This window comes from Theropithecus gelada, chromosome 13 (assembly GCF_003255815.1).
Source record: "Theropithecus gelada isolate Dixy chromosome 13, Tgel_1.0, whole genome shotgun sequence".
NCBI lineage: Eukaryota > Metazoa > Chordata > Mammalia > Primates > Cercopithecidae > Theropithecus > Theropithecus gelada.
The window spans coordinates 17,748,640-17,767,215 of record NC_037681.1 but is presented as its reverse complement, the minus strand read 5'-3'; the positions used below and the strand labels follow the sequence as shown (position 1 = coordinate 17,767,215).

The 18,576-nt window shown below is 40.9% G+C and overlaps 1 protein-coding gene across 1 annotated transcript in view; it reads right to left on the bottom strand.

Annotated features, from left to right (window-relative positions):
• The window catches only part of TSGA10 (testis specific 10), a 195,888-nt gene extending 177,356 nt beyond the window's left edge, over positions 1-18,532 (bottom strand). The window contains exons 1-2 of the mRNA XM_025353502.1: positions 18,461-18,532; positions 4,164-4,292 (exon numbers count right to left, since the gene is read on the bottom strand). The gene's annotated coding sequence lies outside the window, so the exon portion shown is untranslated. The remainder of the gene's footprint in view (positions 1-4,163; positions 4,293-18,460) is intronic.
• Between the last annotated feature and the right edge of the window lie 44 nt (positions 18,533-18,576).

The window sequence follows — 18,576 nt, the reverse complement described above, 5'->3', positions numbered from 1 at the left end:
TTTTTTTTTTTTTTTTGAGACGGAGTCTCGCTCTGTCGCCCAGGCTGGGGTGCGGTGGCCGGATCTCAGCTCACTGCAAGCTCCGCCTCCCGGGTTCACGCCATTCTCCTGCCTCAACCTCCCAAGTAGCTGGGACTACAGGCGCCCGCCACCTCGCCCGGCTAGTTTTTTGTATTTTTTAGTAGAGACGGGGTTTCACCGTGTTAGCCAGGATGGTCTCGATCTCCTGACCTCGTGATCCGCCCGTCTCGGCCTCCCAAACTGCTGGGATTACAGGCTTGAGCCACCGTGCCCGGCCTACTTTCAGGATTTTTTTTAGTGTCTTGGCACGGATTTCTTTGGGTGACTCCTGTTAGGTATTCAGTCACCTTCTTTCATCTGTTTTATGTCTTTGTGCCAAATTTGTGGGAAATTCAGCCACTATCTCTTCAAATTTTTTTTTAGCACCACCTTCTCTCACTTTTTTGTCGAGCATAGTTTTACCCGTCTCTGAGGCTCTATTCAAATTTCTCTCAATCTATTTTCTCTCTGATGTTTACATTAGGTAATTATTTTTCTAGTCTCATGTTCACTGATTCATTCCTTTCCTCCATTCTATTGAGAACATTGAGTTTTTACTTTCACTCTATTTTTAAAGCTTGTTTTATTGTCACAAAATATATATACATAATTTTCATTTTAACAATTTTTAAGTATATAATTCAGTGGCATTAGTATATTCACAACGTTGTGCAACCATTACCACTATCTATTTCCAGAACTTTTTTATTCCCCTCCCCCAAAAAACTCTGTACCCATTAAACAACAATTCTATCTCCATAATTTGACTATCCTAGGTAGAGGTGGAATCAGGCATTATTTGTCTTCCTATGTCTGGCTTACTGTACTTAGTATAATGTTTTTGAGGTTCATTCATTTTGCAGCATGTATCAGAATGTCATTCCTTTTTGAAGCTGAGTAATATTCCATTGTAAGCACATACCATATTTTGTTTATCCATTCATTTGTCGACATTTGGGTTTTTTCTACCTCTTGGCTATCGTGAATAATGTTGCTATGAACATTTGTATGTAAGTATCTACTGGAGTCCATGTTTTCAACTCTTTAGGGTATATGCCTAGGAGTGGAATAGCTGGATCATATGGTTAGTCTGTCTTAAAAATTTTGAGAAACCATCAAATGATTTTTCACCATGGCGGCACCATTTTACATTCCCAACAGCAATGCAAGTGCTCCAATTTCTTCACATCCTCACCAACACTTGTTATTTTCCATTATAACAACCATCCTAATGGGTATGAAGTGGTATCTCATGGTTTTGATTTGCATTTCTTTAATGGCTGATGTTGATCATCTTTTTCATGTATTTATTGACATTTGTATATCTTCTTTGCAGAAATATCTGTTCAAGTCCTTTGACCATTTTTGAATTAGATTTTTTTGGGGGAAAAGAGGTTAATTGTAGGAGTCCTTTGTATATTCTAGATACTAAGCCCTTTTCAGATATGTAACTTGGAAATATTTTCTCTCATGTAGTTAATAGACTAAGTTTTTGGAGTAGTTTTAGGTTTACAAAAAATTGATTAGGAAGTACAAAGAGTTCCTACATACTCCTCCCTCTCTCCCTCAACACACAGTCTCCTCTATTATTTACATTTTATATTAATGTGGTATATTTCTCACAATTGATGAAATAATACTGCTACATCATCATTAATATTATTATTATTATTATCATTTTGAGACAGAGTCTTGCTCTGTCGCCCAGGCTGAAGTGCAGTGGCGTGATCTCAGCTCACTGCAAGCTCTGCCTCCAGGGTTCACGCCATTCTCCTGCCTCAGCCTCCCGAATAGCTGGGACTACAGGTGCCTGGCACCACGCCCGGCTAATTTTTTTCTATTTTTAGTAGAGACAGGGTTTCACCGTGTTAGCCAGGATGGTCTTGATCTCCTGACCTCATGATCCGTCTGCCTCAGCCTCCCAAAGTGCTGGGATTACAGGCGTTAGCCACCACACCCAGCCTACTGTTACACTATTAATAGCTAATGTCAATAGTTTACCTTAGGGTTCACTCTTGGTGTTATTCATTCTGTGAGTTTTGACACACATGGGATGACATGTATCCACTATTAATATATCATACAGAATAGTTTCACTGCCCTAAAAATCCTGTGCTCCACCTATTCATCCCCTCTCCCTCTAATTCCTGGTAACTACTGCTCTTTTTATGGTTTCTATAATTTTATCATCTCCATGTAGTTGGAATCATACATTTCGTAGCCTTTTCAGGTTTGCAACAGGCTTTCAAGGTTCGCTCCATGTCTTTTCATGGCTACACAGCTCATTTTTAAAATACACTGAACACTATTCCATTGTATAGGCATACAACAGTTTGCTTATCTACTCACCTATTGAAAGACATCTTGGTTGCTTCCAAGTTTTTGGCAATTATAATAAAGCTGCTATAAACATTCATATGCTGACTTTTGTGTGGACTAGTTACTTTATTTTTTAGTTCCAAAATTTCCATTTGGTTCTTCTTCATATCTTTTTTTCCTGAGACAACTTTTCTTCATTCGTTTCCAGCATGTTCATAATTGCTTGCTGAAGCATTTATATGACTGCTTTAAAGTCCTTGCCAGATAATTGTAACATCCGTTCTATTTCAGTGCTGGCTTCTCCTGTCTTCTCTCAAACCTTCCTGATTCTTTGGATTACAATGTCTTTTTTTAAATTGAGACCTAGCATTGTAAGACTCTGGATCTTATGTTTTAGTAGGCTTCCTGTGACACTGCTCCAACTAAAAAGGAGGGACATTGCCTTATTTATGCTAGGTCAAAGTAGAAGTCCAGTTCCTCTACCTGGCATCTGTTGATATCTCGAAAGGGTGGTGTTCCTAGATACTGCTAGGCAAGAATGGGAGTTCAGGCTCCCCACTAAGCCTCTGCCATTACACCAGCCTGGGAGGAATCCCAGAGGTGCCTCATTACTGTTCCCCACGTGTCCCCCACTGACACCAGGGGTGGATGGCCTTTACTGCTGATAGGTGGTGAAAGTTCAGGTCTCCTCTGATACCACAGCAAGAAGGAGTGCCTCTTACTATAAAGTGGGAGTAGATGCCGTGGCTCCTCACGTTGTCTCTGCTGACATCATGGGGTTCAGGGCCCCCTTATCCCCTGGTGAGGATGAAAGTCCTAGTTTCCCACTTAGCCTTCTCTGCTATCACCCTGGTGTGGGAGGAGTGGGGAGAGAAAGAGTAGGGTGGGGCACAAGCTGGGCTCCTTGTTACAGTCTGGCAAGCGTGGAAAGTGTGGGCTCTTTACTTGGCCTGAGCTGGCAGGAATGGGGCTGTAGTTTTTTCTGTGGTATTTGCTTGGAGTGGATAGTTAGTGTCTTAAAAGTTGTCTGCCTTGATAGACTGCTCCTTTCCTGGTCCTTTGCCTAGGAAGGAATGGTTTTTCTTGGGTCTTTCTTTTGTGCCCATTGTTATTTCCAGTTGCCAGTTTTTCTAGCAGCCTGTCTGGGACATATGGAGAAAAAGAAACCCAGGAACTAACACGCTGTTTTTTGAGTCTTGAGAGCCTTAGCCAATGTTCCTTCTTCTCTCCACCTGTCAAAGTCTTAAATTGTTTTATACATAGTGTTCAGAGTTTTTAGCTGTACTTAGCAGGAGGAATAAGAAAAATTAAGTCTACTCTATCTTCCTGGAAAAAGAAATCTCTTTTAATAGCCTTTATTAATAGCTATACTACATGTCAGGCATCAGGAGAACAGGAACAATACTGAACTTGGAGTTCAGAGAATTGAGTTCAAATCCCAGCTAACATAGGATTTTGGAGAAATCCTAGTTCTGTTACGTGTTACTCAAGTGTCATAATTATTTAACCTCTTAGAACTTCAGTTTCCACATCTGTAAATGGAACGGCATCACTTTTTCACAAGTTGGGGATGATTAAGTAAAAACTGTGTACCTGGCACAACACTTGACATGTAGTTTGCACTCATTGACTCTGACTTCGGTTAAGATAAAAATTGAATGATTTTAGACCCATAACATTTAAATGAGCTCTGAATTGGTAGTTATTTATTCTCTATCTTCTTGTTTCAAAATAGGCTCCCACCCCAAATTAACTCAGGAAAATATGTTGTAACTAAACGCAACCTGTAATTTCAGTGTTGAGATGAATCTGTCTTGGTTTCTCACTTCTCGTTCTAGCTGGAGAGTATTCTGGTAGTTTTCAGCTTCAGAAACTGGAGCCCCTAGACCAAACTCATGTTCTTTGGTGGTAACCTAGCACAAAGAATGGGAAATAATACAGAGACATTCAGTTTAAAACAGCTCTGTGATTTCTCGCATCAATACATTTTGAAAATTGATACTATTCTGAGTTTTTTTTTAACCATTTCCCACCAGCTAAGAGGATTTCATCAAACTTTACCTTCTTAAAATTTATAAAACTTTTTCTGTGTGTTGTCCAAATGGTATGAACATGCTTTTCAAAGACATTCTACACTATCCTTTTGGCAATCATGTTTCTACAGAAATATGGGATCAGGAGCAAATTAAGTAGTCTACCTTCAGGCTTGTGTTATCCAAAACAGCTGTTAGCTAGCTACATTTGCTGTTGCTACTCTATACAAGCAAAAAGATTTGCAATTCATAACACAAAGAGTGAATTTCCCTAATATATAAATAATTCCTAGAAATAAAAAAAGATTTAAAAAATACCCTAATAGAAAAATTGGCAAAGAATGTGAACATTTACAGAAATGGCTCTTAAATGTATTTTACGATGTTCAATCTCAACCTTTAGTGACACAAATTAAAACAACACTGACACCCTCTTTTAACTATCACATGGCAAAGATCAGTAAGATGGATACATAACATAGTATCCTTATATATCACCGGTGGGAGTGTAAATTGATACAATATTTATGGAGAACAATTGTATAAAATCTATCAACACGACAAATGCACATAGCTTCTGTTCAAATAATTTCATTTCTAAGAATTCATACTATAGCTATACATACACATATGCAAAATAACAAATGTTAGAGATTTTTCACTTTAGCATACTATACGTACTATTCTGCATCACACTGTTTTACTTGACAACATATCTTAGAGATTGTGTAACTTAGGAAAATAATTTCTTCTTTCCTTGAATCAAGGCTAACATTGTATTAAAAGAGAATTTGTTATGAGCATCTTAGATCTTTCCTCAAAACACAGTTGCTGTTCTCCAAAATCCTACCTAAGGAATTACAGAATCAGGATCTCCCCAGTCACTGACCTTATGGTGTACTCTGTGTACACCAGCACTTAAACAGGCCGGCAGATTTATTTCCCTTTTTTCTTGTCTCTAAACAAGGCACAGCTGTTCATTGCAACAGTTACTGCCCCACCTGGAACCTCAGCATTAGATTTCACAGAATATTTCAAATTATGAAGCATTTAAACCCATAGTGGCTGGACTGAACTCCTAACTACCATTTCTTACATAGTTTCTGTTGAAAAATGTATTCCTAGTGATAAAAATGATTTAGAATAACAGAATGAAACGACTCCTCACTGGAGCAGTACTGTTCAATTTTTATTGAAATGTAAGAATCATCTGGGACTGTTGTGTGAATGCAGATTCTTATTTACAGGCTGAGATTTGACATTTCTATAAAGCTGCTTGGAGATCCCTGTTTGGTTGGTACAGAGAACACATGTTGAATCATGCTGTGCTGTAATTTCTGATTTATTTGAATAGCAAGGATCTCTTAAAGTCTAAACCCATTCAATATTCAGAGTACTTTTGTAATTTTGTCCCTTCCTACTTCTCCAAACTTATCTCCTACTTGATACCTCCAAGAAGCCCTCTATGAAAGACAAACTATGCAACACAAAAGGGTCTCGCTCTGTCACCCAGGTTGGCATGATCACAGCTGCTCACTGCAGCCTCCACCCCCCAGGCCCAAGCAATCCTCCCACCCTAGCCTCCCAAATAGCTGGGGGGAACACAGGCATGTGCCATCACAATTGGCTAATTGTTTTCCATTTTGTAGAGACAGGGTCTCCCTATGTCGCTCTGGCTGGCCTTGAACTACTGGGCTCATGAGAGCCTCCCGCCTAAGTCTCCCTGGGATTACAGGCATGAGCCATCACACCCAGCCAACACATTCTTAATACATATATATTCAAAAGTATTTTATCATCTGTTCAACAAGCCTTGCCCTCACTCTTTTCTCCATTTAACTTAAGACATTTCTAAGGCTCAGCTTGAATTCAATTTTCTCCAGGTTTTCTCTGTCTTCTCCACTGCATAATGATCATCTATTAATTGATATTTATATATACATTATAGAAGAATTTATGTTCTAAGTTTTTCTGGATGTCTTCCTCACACATTTATTAGACTCTTAAGAACAAAAAATATCCAAAAACTCTCTGTATCCAATGGGGAAAGAACATGCACAGAGTTCTTTATGTAATAAAAAATGTCAAAAAATTTCTTGAGGTTGATAATGAAGCAGTGTGATAAAGCAGACAAAATCAGACTTTCTTCCTCCTCTTTGGTAAACCGAATAAAGTGGGACTTTTGCAAAAGTACCTATCAGGCCTGGCTAGGAATTAAAAATAGCAAGAGACCACAAGTCCACCTGACAATCCTAATCAATCATGCTGGAGTTGCTATCCTCCCTCCACCAGCTTTGGGGACAATATCACTAGGGGAAAGAGACATCAGTATATCTGGAATTCCTATGCCTGGTCTGCCAGCTTCCCCACCTCAGGCCACATAAATATCCTCAACCTTGCTGCAATCTCATCAATTAGAATGGAACTTGTGTTGTTGTACAGTTCTCAGAGAAGGCAAGTGAGACAAGGTTCCTTTTTTAAAAAATTATTTTTTCTTTTTATGCTATCCCTCCCCTAGGCCCCCACTCCCTGATAGGCCCTGGCATATGTGTTCTCAACTTCCACTTATGAGTGAGAACATGCAGTGTCTGGTTTTCTGTTCTTATGTTAGTTTGCTGAGAATGATGGTTTCCACCTTCATCCGCGTGCCTGCAAAGGACATGAACTCATCCTTTTTAATGGCTGCACAGTATCCATGGTGTGTATGTGCCACATTTTCTTTATCTAGTCTATCAGTGGTGGGCATTTGGGTTGGTTCCAAGTCTTTTCTGTTATGAACAGTGCTGCAATAAACATATGCATATGTCTTTATAGTAGAGTGATTTATAATGCTTTGGGTATATACCCCCAGTAATGGGATTGCTGGGTCAAATGGTTATTTCTGATTCTAGACCCTTGAAGAATCGCCACACTGTCTTCCACAAAGTGTAAATGGGAATTTACACTCCCACCAACAGGGTAAAAACATTCCTATTTCTCCACAACTTCTCCAGTATCTGCTGTTTCCTGACTTTTTAATGATCCCCATTCAAACTGGCATGAGATGGTATCTCCTTGTGGTTTTGATTTGCATTTCTCTAATGACCAGAGATGATGAGTTTTTTTTTCACGTTTGTTGGCTGCATAAATGTCTTCTTTTGAGAAGTGTCTGTTCATATCCTTTGCCCACTTTTTGATGGGGTTTTGTTTTTCTTGTAAATTTGCGTAAGTTCCTTGTAGATTCTGCATATTAGCCCTTTGTCAGATGGGTAGATTGCAAAAATGTTCTCCCATACTGTAGGTTGCCAGTTCACTCTGATGATAGTTTCTTTTGCTATATAGAAGCTCTTTAGTTTAATTAGATCCATTTGTCAATTTTGGCTTTTGTTGCCATTGCTTTTGGTGTTTTAGTCATGAACTCTTTGCCCATGCCTGTGTCCTAAATGGTATTGCCTAGGTTTTCTTCTAGGGTTGTTATGGTTTTATGTTTTATGTTTCAGTCTTTAATATATCTTGAGTTAATTTTTGTATAAGGTGTAAGGAAAGGGTCTAGTTTCAGTTTTCTGCATATGGCTAGCCAGTTTTCCCAGCACCATTTATGAAATAGGGAAACCTTTCCCCATTGCTTGTTTTTGTCAGATTTGTCAAAGATCAGATGGTTGTAGATATGCGGTGTTATTTCTGAGGCCTCTGTTCTGTTCCACTGGTATATATGTATCTGTTTTGGTACCAGTACCATGCTGTTTTGGTTACTGTAGCCTTGTAGTATCGTTTGAAGTCCCGTATCGTGATGCCTCTAGCTTTGTTCTTTTTGCTTAGGATTGTCTTGGCTATATGGGGTCTTTTTTGGTTCCATATGAAATTTAAAGAAGTTTTTTCTAATTCTGTGAACAAAGTCACTGGTAGCTTGATGGGGATATTATTGAATCTACAAAATACTTTGGGCAGTGTGGCCATTTTCACGATATTGATTCTTCTGATCCATGAGCATGGAATGTTTTTCCATTTGTTTGTGTCCTCTCTTATTTCCTTGAGCAGTGGTTTGTAGTTCTCCTTGAAGAGGTCCTTCCCATCCCTTGTAAGTTGTATTCCTAGGTATTTTATTATCTTTGTAGCAATTGTGAATGACAGCTCACTCATGATTTGGCTCTCTGTCTATTATTGGTGTATAGGAATGCTTTTGATTTCTGCACATTGATTTTGTATCCTGAGACTTTGCTGAAGTTGCTTATCAGCTTAAGGAGATTTTGGGCTAAGACAGTGGGGTTTCCTAAATATACAATCATGTCATCTGCAAACAGAGACAATTCGACTTCCTCTCTTCCTATCCGAATACCGTTTATTTCTTTCTCTTGCCTGACTGCCCCGGCCAGAACTTCCAATACTATGTTGAATAGGAGTAGTGAGAGAGGGCATCCTTGTCCTGTGCCAGTTTTCAAAGGGAATGCTTCCAGGTTTTGCCCATTCAGTATGATATTGGCTATGCAGTTTGTCATAAATAGTTATTATTATTCTGAGATACGTTCCATCAATACCTAGTTTATTGAGAGTTTTTAGCATGAAGAGGTGTTGAATTTTATCAAAGGCCTTTTCTACATCTATTGAGATAACCATGCAGTTTTTGTCATTGGTTCTGTTTATGTGATGGATTATGTTTATTGATTTGCATATGTTGAACCATATGACTTCATCCCAGGGATAAAGCTGACTTGATGGTGGTGGATAAGCTTTTTGATGTGCTGCTGGATTTGGTTTGCCAGTATTTTATTGAGAATTTTCACATCGATGGTCATCAGAAATATTGGCCTGAAACGTTATGTTGTTGTTTCCCTGTCAGGTTTTGGCATCAGGATGATGCTGGACTCATAAAATGAGTTAGGGAGGATTCTCTCTTTTTCTATTGTTTGGAATAGTTTCAGAAGGAATGGTACCAGTTCCTCTTTGTACCTCTGGTAGAATTCGGCTGTGAATCCGTCTAATCCTGGGCTTTTTTTTGGTTGCTAGGCTATTAATTACTGCCTCAATTTCAGAACTTGTTATTGGTCTATTCAGGGATTTGACTTCTTCCCGGTTTAGTCCTGAGAGGGTACATGTGTCTAGGAATTTATCGATTTCTTCTAGATTTTCTAGTTTATTTGCAGATAGGTGTTTATAGTATCCTCTAACAGTAGTTTGTATTTCTGTGGGATCAGTGGTGGTATCTCCTGTATCATTTTTTTATTGTCTATTTGATTCTTCTGTCTTTTCTTATTAGGCTGGCTAGCGGTCTATCAATTTTGTTGATCTTTTCAAAAAACCAGCTCCTGGATTCAATGATTTTTTGAAGGGCTTTTTGTGTGTCTATCTCCTTCAGTTCTACTCTAATCTTAGTTACTTCTTATCTTCTGCTAGCTTTTGAATTTGTTTGCTCTTGCTTCTCTAGTTCTTTTAATGGTGATGTTAGGATGTTGATTTTAGATCTTTCCTGCTTTCTCCTGTGGGCATTTAGTACTATAAATTTCCCTTTACACACTGCTTTAGCTGTGTCCCAAAGATTCTGGTGTGTTGTGTCTTTGTTCTCACTGGTTTCAAAGAACTTAATTCTGCCTTAGTTTCATTATGTACCCACTAGTCATTCAGGAGCAGTTTCCATGTAGTTGGGTGGTTTTGAGTGAGTTTCTTAATCCTGAGTTCTAATTTGATTGCACTGTGGTCTGAGACTGTTATCATTTCCATTCTTTTGCATTTGCTGGGGAGTGTTTTACTTCAATTATGTGGTCAATTTTAGAGTAAGTGTGATGTGTTGCTGAGAAGAATGTATATTCTGTTGAGTTGGGGTGGAGAGTTCTGTAGATGTCTATTATGTCCACTTGGTCCAGTGCTGAGTTCAAGTCCTGAATATCCTTGTTAATTTTCTGTTTCATTGATCCGTCTAATATTGACAGTGGGGTGTTAAAGTCTCCCACTATTATTGTATAGGAGTCTAAGTCTCTTTGTAGGTCTCTAAGGACTTGCTTTATGAATCTGGGTGCCCTGTATTGGGTGCATATATATTTAGGTTAGCTCTTCTTATTGCATTGATTCCTTAACCATTATGTAATGCCCTTCTTTGTCTTCTTTGATTTTCGTTGGTTTAAAGTCTGTTTCATCAGAGACTAGGATTGCAACCCCTGCTTTGTTTACTTTCCATTTGCTTTGTAAATCTTCCTCCATACCTTTATTTTGAGCCTATGTATGTCTTTGCATGTGAGATGGGTCTCCTGAATACAACACAACAATGGGTCTTGACTTTTCATCCAATTTGCCAGTCTGTGCCTTCTAATTGGGGCATTTAGCCCATTTACATTTAAGGTTAATATTGTTATATTTGAATTTGAGCCTGTCATTATGATGCTAGCTGGTTATTTTGCCTGTTAGTTGATGCAATTTCTTCATAGTGTTGATGGTCTTTACAATTTGGTATGTTTTTGCAATGGCTGGTACCTATTTTTCATTTCCATGTTTAGTGCTTCCTTCAGGAGCTCTTGTAAGCCAGGTCTGGTGGTGACAAAATCTCTCAGCATTTGCTTGTCTGTAACAGATTTTACTTATCCTTTGTTTATGAAGCTCAGTTTAGCTGGATATGAAATTCTGGGTTGAAAATTCCTTTATTTAAGAATGTTGAATACTGACCCCCACTCTCTTCTGGCTAATAGGGTTTCTGCAGAGAGATCCACTGTTAGTCTGATGGGCTTCCCTTTGTGGGTAACCCAACCTTTCTCTCTGCCTGCCCTTAACATTTTCTCTTTCATTTCAACCTTGGTGAATCTGATGATTACATGTCTTGGGGTTGCTCTGCTCGCGGAGTATCTTTGTGGTGTTCTCTGTATTTCCCGAATTTGAATGTTGGCCTGCCTTGCTAGGTTGGGGAAGCTCTCCTTGATAATACCCTGAAGAGTGTTTTCCAACTTGATTCCATTCTCCCTGTCACTTTCAGGCTACACCAATCAAAGGTAAGTTTGGTCTTTTCACTTAATCCTGTATTTCTTGGGGGCTTTGCTCGTTTCTTTTTATCCTGTTTTCTCTAATCTTGTCTTCATGCTTTATTTCATTAAGTAAATCTTTAATCTCATAGCCTTTCTTCTACTTGATCGATTCGGCTATTGATACTTGTATACGCTTCACCAAGTTCTCGTGCTGTGTTTTTCGGCTCCATCAGGTGTTCTTCTCTAACTGGTTATTCTAGTTAGCAATTCCTCTAACCTTTTTAAAAGGTTCTTAGCTTCTTTGCATTGGATTAGAACATGCTCCTTTGGTTCAGAGGAGTTTGTTATTACCCACCTTCTGAAGCCTACTTCTGTCAATTCGTCAAACTCATTCTCCATCCAGTTTTGCTCCCTTGCTGGTGAGGAGTTGTAATCCTTTGGAGGAGAAGAGGCATTCTGGTTTTTGAAATTTTCAGGCTTTTTGCACTGGTTTTTCTTCATCTTCATGGATTTATCTACCTTTGGTGTTTGATGTTGGTGACCTTCAGATGGGGTTTCTGTGTGGATGTCCTTTTTGTTCATGTTGATGCTATTCTTTTCTGTTTGTTAGTTTTCCTTCTAACAGTCAGGCCCCTCTGCTGCAGGTCTGCTGGGGTTTGCTGGAGGTCCACTCCAGACCCTGTTTGCCTGAGTATCACCAGCAAATAGCAGAAGCTGCAGAACAGCAAAGATTGCTGCCTGTTCCTTCCTCTGAAAGCTTCGTCCCAGCGGGGCATCTGCCAGATGCCAGCGAGAGCTCTCCTGTATGAGATGTTTGTCAACCCCTGCTGGGAGATGTCTGTTGACCCCTGCTGGGAGATGTCTCCCAGTCAGGAGGCACAGGGGTCAGGGATCCACTTGAGGCAGCAGTCTGTCCCTTAGCAGAGTTAGAGCACTCTGCTGCTCTCTTCAGAGCCACCAGGCAGGAACATTCAAGTCTGCTGAAGCTGCGCCCACAGCCACTCCTTTCCCCAGGTGCTCTGTCCCAGGGAGACGGGAATTTTATCTATAAGCCCCTGACTGGGGCTACTGCCTTTCTTTCAGAGATGCCCTGCCCAGAGAGGAGGAATCTAGAGAGGCAGTCTGGCCATAGCGGCTTTCCCAAACTGCAGTGGGCTCTGCCCAGTTCAAATTTCCCACCGGCTTTGTTTACACTCAGTTGGAAATGCAGAAATCACCCGCCTTCTGCGTTCATCTCACTGGGAGCTGCAGACAGGAGCTGTTCCTAGTCGGCCATCTTGCCAGCCGCTAAAAAATTATTTTTAATTTATTCTTTTTTATTTTTTTCAATGTGAAGTCTAAAATAAGGAAGAACTTTCATTCTCAATTAGGAAGTCACACAGCAGAGTGGTTAACAGCACGTATTTTGGCATCAGCCTGCCTACATTCATTATCCTAGTTCTGCCACATATTAGCTGCATGACCTTGGGTGACTTGGTTACTTCGCCGACTATAGCTTCCTCATTTACAAAATAGGGATGATAATAAGAGTATCTGCGTTGGCCGGGTGCAGTGGCTCACACCTGTAATCCCAGCACTTCGGGAGGCTGAGGCGGGCAGATCACCTGAGGTCAGGAGTTCGAGACCCGCCTGGCCAACATGGTGAAACCCCACCTCTACTAAAAATACAAAACTTAGCTGGGCATGGTGGCAGGCACCTATAATCCCAGCTACTTGGGAGGCTGAGGCAGGAGAATCGCTTAAACCCAGGAGGCGGAGGTTGCAGTGAGCTGAGATTGCACCATTGCACTCTAGCCTGGGGGACAACAGCGAGACTTCGTACCAAAAAAAAAAAAAAAAAGAGTATCTGCATCATAGAGTTGTGTGAGGATTAAATGGATTAATAGATGTTTTAACTTTAGCACTTAGAATAGTGCCTGGCACATGATAAGCACTATATATGTTATTATTTACTATTATTACTAATTCCTCTCATTGAGTCAACTTAATTGGCTATCAAGTCCTACTGATCTTTTCACTAAAAATTATCTGTTACATTTCTTCCATCCCTATCACTGTTTTAGTTCATGCTTTCAGACTGTAGCCATCACATTTATTCACTTTATAAGTAAACTTATAAATAACTAGAATAAGAATGAACCAAAAACATCTTTCTGAGGATAAAAAGATGTAAAACAAATAGAACCCTACAATTTCAACCCTAAATGAATCTAGGAAAGTCCAGAACAAATAAATCAGAAATTACAGCACGGCATGATGACTGCTACATCACAGTAATGCACATAGATGCTAAGGGAACACTGAGAAAGAAGCTACAAAAAAAGTGTTTCTGACTTCTATTTCTTCAAAAAACACTTAGGATCTGCTCTCCATTCCAAAAGAACTATGAGCATATCCCTACTGGAGCACTTAATGCATTATATTACTTTTACGGGATGTCCACAGCCATGGCTACTTTAACATGTCTAAAACAGACTTCCTTTTTTTTTTTTTTTTTTTTTTTTTTTGAGACAGTCATGCTCTGTCACCCAGGCTGGAGTGCAGTGGCATAATCTCAGCTCACTGCAACCTCCATCTCCCAGGTTCAAGCAATTCCCTGCCTCAGCCTCTCAAGTAGCTGGGATTACAGGCGCCTGCCACCATGCCCAGCTAACTTTTGTATTTTTAGTAGAGACGGGGTTTCATCATCTTGGCCAGGCTGGTGTCGAACTCCTGACCTCGTGATCCACCCACCTCGGCCTCCCAAACTGTTGGGATTACAGGCGTGAGCCACTGCACCTGACCAAGACTGCGCCTCTTTATGTGATCATCTTAGGGGGTAGAATTTCAACTTAAAAATTTTGCGAGGACACAGACATTCAGACTGAAGCCGCACATTAGAGGAACAGAAAGAAAAAGCTATTGGGTGAACAAAGGAGTACTAGATCTTTTAAGTGAAGATAAGGGCCATGATTTTTTTTTTTTTTATTTTTTTTTGAGACAGAGTCTCTGTCGCCAGGCTGGAGTGCAGTGACGCGATCCCGGCTCACTGCAACCTCTGACTCCCTGGTTCAAGTGATTCTCCTGCCTCAGCCTCCTGAGTAGCTAGGATTACAGGCATAAACCACCACGTCCAGCTAATTTTTGTATTTTTAGTAGAGCCGGGGTTTCACCATGTTGGCCAGGATGGTCTCAATCTATCAACCTCATGATCTGCCTGCCGTGGCCTCCCAAACTGCTGGGATTACAGGCGTGAGCCACAGCACCCAGCCTGGATTTTATTCTTACTTGCAGTGGGAAGCCATTGGTGTATTTTTGAGCCAGGATCATCTTACTATAATTTTCTTTTTCGTTTTTTTCCCTCTCCCTTCTCCCCTCCCACAGGATCTCATTGTTTTGAAGTGATTGATTTGATCTCTGTGTGGAGAATAGGTTGTAGCCTGCAACAACAGAAGCAGAAAGACAGCAGGGAACAGTTGCAGTATTCTAGGTGGGAGATGATGGTGACTTGGACCAGGGAGGTGGTAACAAAAATATAGAGAAGTGGATGGATTTATAATATATATTTGAAGGCAGAACCAACAACATTTGCTAATAACTTAGAAGGGATTTATTGCAGTGAGCCGACATCGTGTCACTGCACTCCAGCCTGGGCGACGGAGGGAGACTCCACGTCAAAAAAAAAAAAAAAAAAAAAGGCACAGCCTTTAGGGGATGATTAGGCCATGATGAGTTGCCAGTATATAATAGATCCCAGAGAGCTCCCTCGCCCCTTCTAACATATGAGGACACAGTCTGAAGGTACCATCTATAAACCAAAAAACACCACACATTGATTCTGCTGGCAACTTGATTTTAGAATTCCCAGTCTCCAGAACTGTAAGAATTAAATTTCTGCTGCTTATGTTATTTCATTAGAGCAGCCTTAATGGACTAAGATATGTGCCAATATCATTTGACTTCAAGTCCTCTGCTCTTGCTTTTCCTCTCAGGAACACTTTCTACCCAGCCTTTCACATGGCTATCTTCTCACCCTCAGCTCCTTGGCTGAAATGTCAGAGGGCCTCCCTGACTACTTACCTAAAGTAGCCTCTCTCCCAGTCACTCTCTCAAATAAGTGATAAGCTATTTGCACTTATCACTACTTGAAATTATATCATTTATTTGCTCACTTGTTTACTACCTCCCCCTACTAGACTGTAACATTCTAGAGCCCTAGGTTTTTGTCTTGTCTCTGTTATATCCCTAATGCCTTAAAAGTGCCCAGCACAAAGGTGAAACGCAATAAAACATTTTCAAAATAAGAAAATTTAATGATTCGAACAAAGCAGTTTCAATGGTGGGTGAAAACAAGTCTGAAGGGGACTAATGAATGAATAGTAAAGAAAAAAAAATGGAAAATGTAAACTTCTTTTAGGAAGCATGATTGTGAGAGGAAGAAAGGTAGAACAAAGGTGGAAGACAACCAAGGTTGTGGAAAGGTCACTACAGGAGGAGAAAAACTTGTTCCTTAATTCTCTTTACATAGGATCCTCTTTCAGAATTAAAAGCCCTGCAGCCTCTCCTCAGAAAAATGCAAATACACCTTTACAAACAATTTCAGGTGATTTAAGACTCTCTAAGGTCCCTGGACTCCAGTGAAGAAGTCCTACAGTACAGAAACAATGAAGATTCCTAAGGCATGAGTTAATGTTAATAGACGGAGAAAGACAGCTGAGGTAATGAGGAAACCCAGGTAAATATGTATTGCCCTGAGACAAGAAAGAGAAAAGCAAAGACAGGTGAAGATTTAGACACTTGTAATCCCAATAATCCCCGCACTTTGGGAGGCCAAGGCCGGAGGATCACTTGAGCCCAGGAATTTGAGACCAACCTGGACAACATAGTGAGTCCCTGTCTCTACAAAAAAGAAAAAAGAAATTATCCAGGCATAGTGGCATCCACCTGTGGTCCCAGCTACTTGGGAGGCTGAGATAGGAGAATCACTTGAGTCCGGGAGGTCAAGGCTGCAGTGAGTCATGATCGCACCATTGCACTCCAGCCAGGGCGACAGTGAGATCATGTCTCAAAACAAAAAAAAAGGTAAGTGGCATGGAAATCTGAGGAAGTTTCCGTCTAGTTGAATTTTAATTTTTCAGTGAAACAGGAGATAAGATTATATAATAAAAAGTATCATCAGTGTTGAGCAAAATATGAAGCATATAATATGTATTCAACAAATTAATTTTTTGATAGAATGGAAAATACTGGACTCTTTCATATGGAATTCTGAAATCTGGTTCCACAAAAGTTTACTACAGTTGAGGTGGGTTTTTCTTTTTAAAAATACTGTCTTCAAAAGCGTAGACTTACAGACATTGAAGTAAGAAGGAACAGCCTCACTAACAGAAGGATGTGGAAAACCATACAAGATTTATGAATAATTTTGAGAGAGGATTTTATATAATAAGTGGATAAATATTTGGGGAAACAATCACCAAACTAAATACTGAGAGCAACAATAAAGATTAATCTTAAAAAAAATGTTGACTAAAGCAGCAAGATGTAAATGAATACTCAGTACAATCCCATTTGTACGAAGTTCAAAAACAAGCCAAACTGTAATGTGCATGTTCACATACAATGATGTGAAACATTAAGGAAAATCAAGGAAGTGGCTCTTAGAAGTCAGGAGAGTGGCCATCTGTGGGGACGGAAAGAAACATGTAATCTGAAAAGGAGATAAATAATAATACTTCTAACTGCCTCTGTGTGTGGAGGACTTCGAAACCAAATCGTCCTAAACAAACTAGTCTAAGCAACTGAAAAAGCAGACAGAAAAGATCTCCCAGAGAATCTCTACACCTGATTATAGTCTGAGCTACAAGCAATGATTTTTCTTCAGAAGGTAAACAATACGTGAAATATTTTGGAAGCTGCCATTAAAAAAATAATGCCAAAGTTTAGGATTTAAAATTAATATTTCATTAATGTGCCTTCCTAGTTATTTCCCACTAAGACTGAAGAGTTTGGCTCATTAATCAATTAAAATACAAACAAGAATCTGTCTTATTCTGGAAGCAAATTCGAATGTGACGTCCTACTTCTATAACTAACCTGTTTTTTTTCTACTTACAAACCTATTGTTATTCTATTTATGTTCTTACACGTAAACAAAGTATACTTGAAATGCTGAACACCAGTACAGAGAATTTTAAACAAGGAAATCTCCTAGGATATAAGGTCCTGGAATGGAAGAAGGAAAACGTTGGGACACTGTAATCTATGCAAACCTTCCTGAAGTCGCGGGGAAAAAAAGTGAAAAAAAAACATATTTCTGTGAGTTTTTAGGTATCAAGTCCATGATCACCTAGTTATCCAATTTAAGCCTCAAATAGTTTTTCAACAAAAGCCAGCTTTCCCTGCCTTTACCGTGTATAATTTTTACTAAAATTATCAGATTTTCATGCAAATGCCTATGTAATCTCAGCCTTTCACCACCCCAAGTCTAGACAGAGGCTCAGAAATGAGCGATAGGGAGTCAGGTTGAACTCCCAAATCTGTGACTTCCAAATTCCTCGACTCCACCAGAGCTTCCAGAGCGTTTCTAAACTGAACAGTCCCCCCAACAACCAAGCGGAGAGCTGCGGGAGGACGCGAAGCGGTGACCATAGGAACTGGGCTCAACCCTAACCTCCCAAGAAGCAGGGGCAACGCGTGCTGCTACGCTTCCGGCCGGCAGCGGTGCCCGCCGCAGCCCCTCACAGCGGCTCCCGCGGCGAGCGCCCACCTCCGCCCGCCACGGCCCAGCACCCGCCACTCCCGCACGCTTGCAGCCGCCTTCTCAGAGACCTTCTGGCCCAGCAGCAGCGCTCTCCCCACCCTGCGCATCTCCGCAGCTTCTACCTGGAGCTCCGGGTCCCTCCCCGGGCTCCTCGGCCCGCCGTCCTGCCCAGAGCTCATCCCCGCGACTGCCAGGTCTCGGCCTCCGCGAGGAATACGAGAACCGCCCAGTCTCCATCCTCCGCCCCTTTCTCCTCCCTTCCCACCCCCAAATCGTCCCGGCCCCGCCCCGGCGAATCGGAGAAAGGAGGGAGCCCGCGGGAAGGAGGCGGGGGCGGTTAGCGCCAGCCGGCGCCGCCGTGGCCCCGCCCTCACGCTCTGTACCGGAGTGGGGCTCGTCTTCCACCTCCCCGGCGCCCCAGCTTTGCTTCCGTCCCGCTCGCCCCCAGGCCCGGTGCGCACGCGTACCTGGCTCGACCTTCCCTCTCGCGGGGACTACA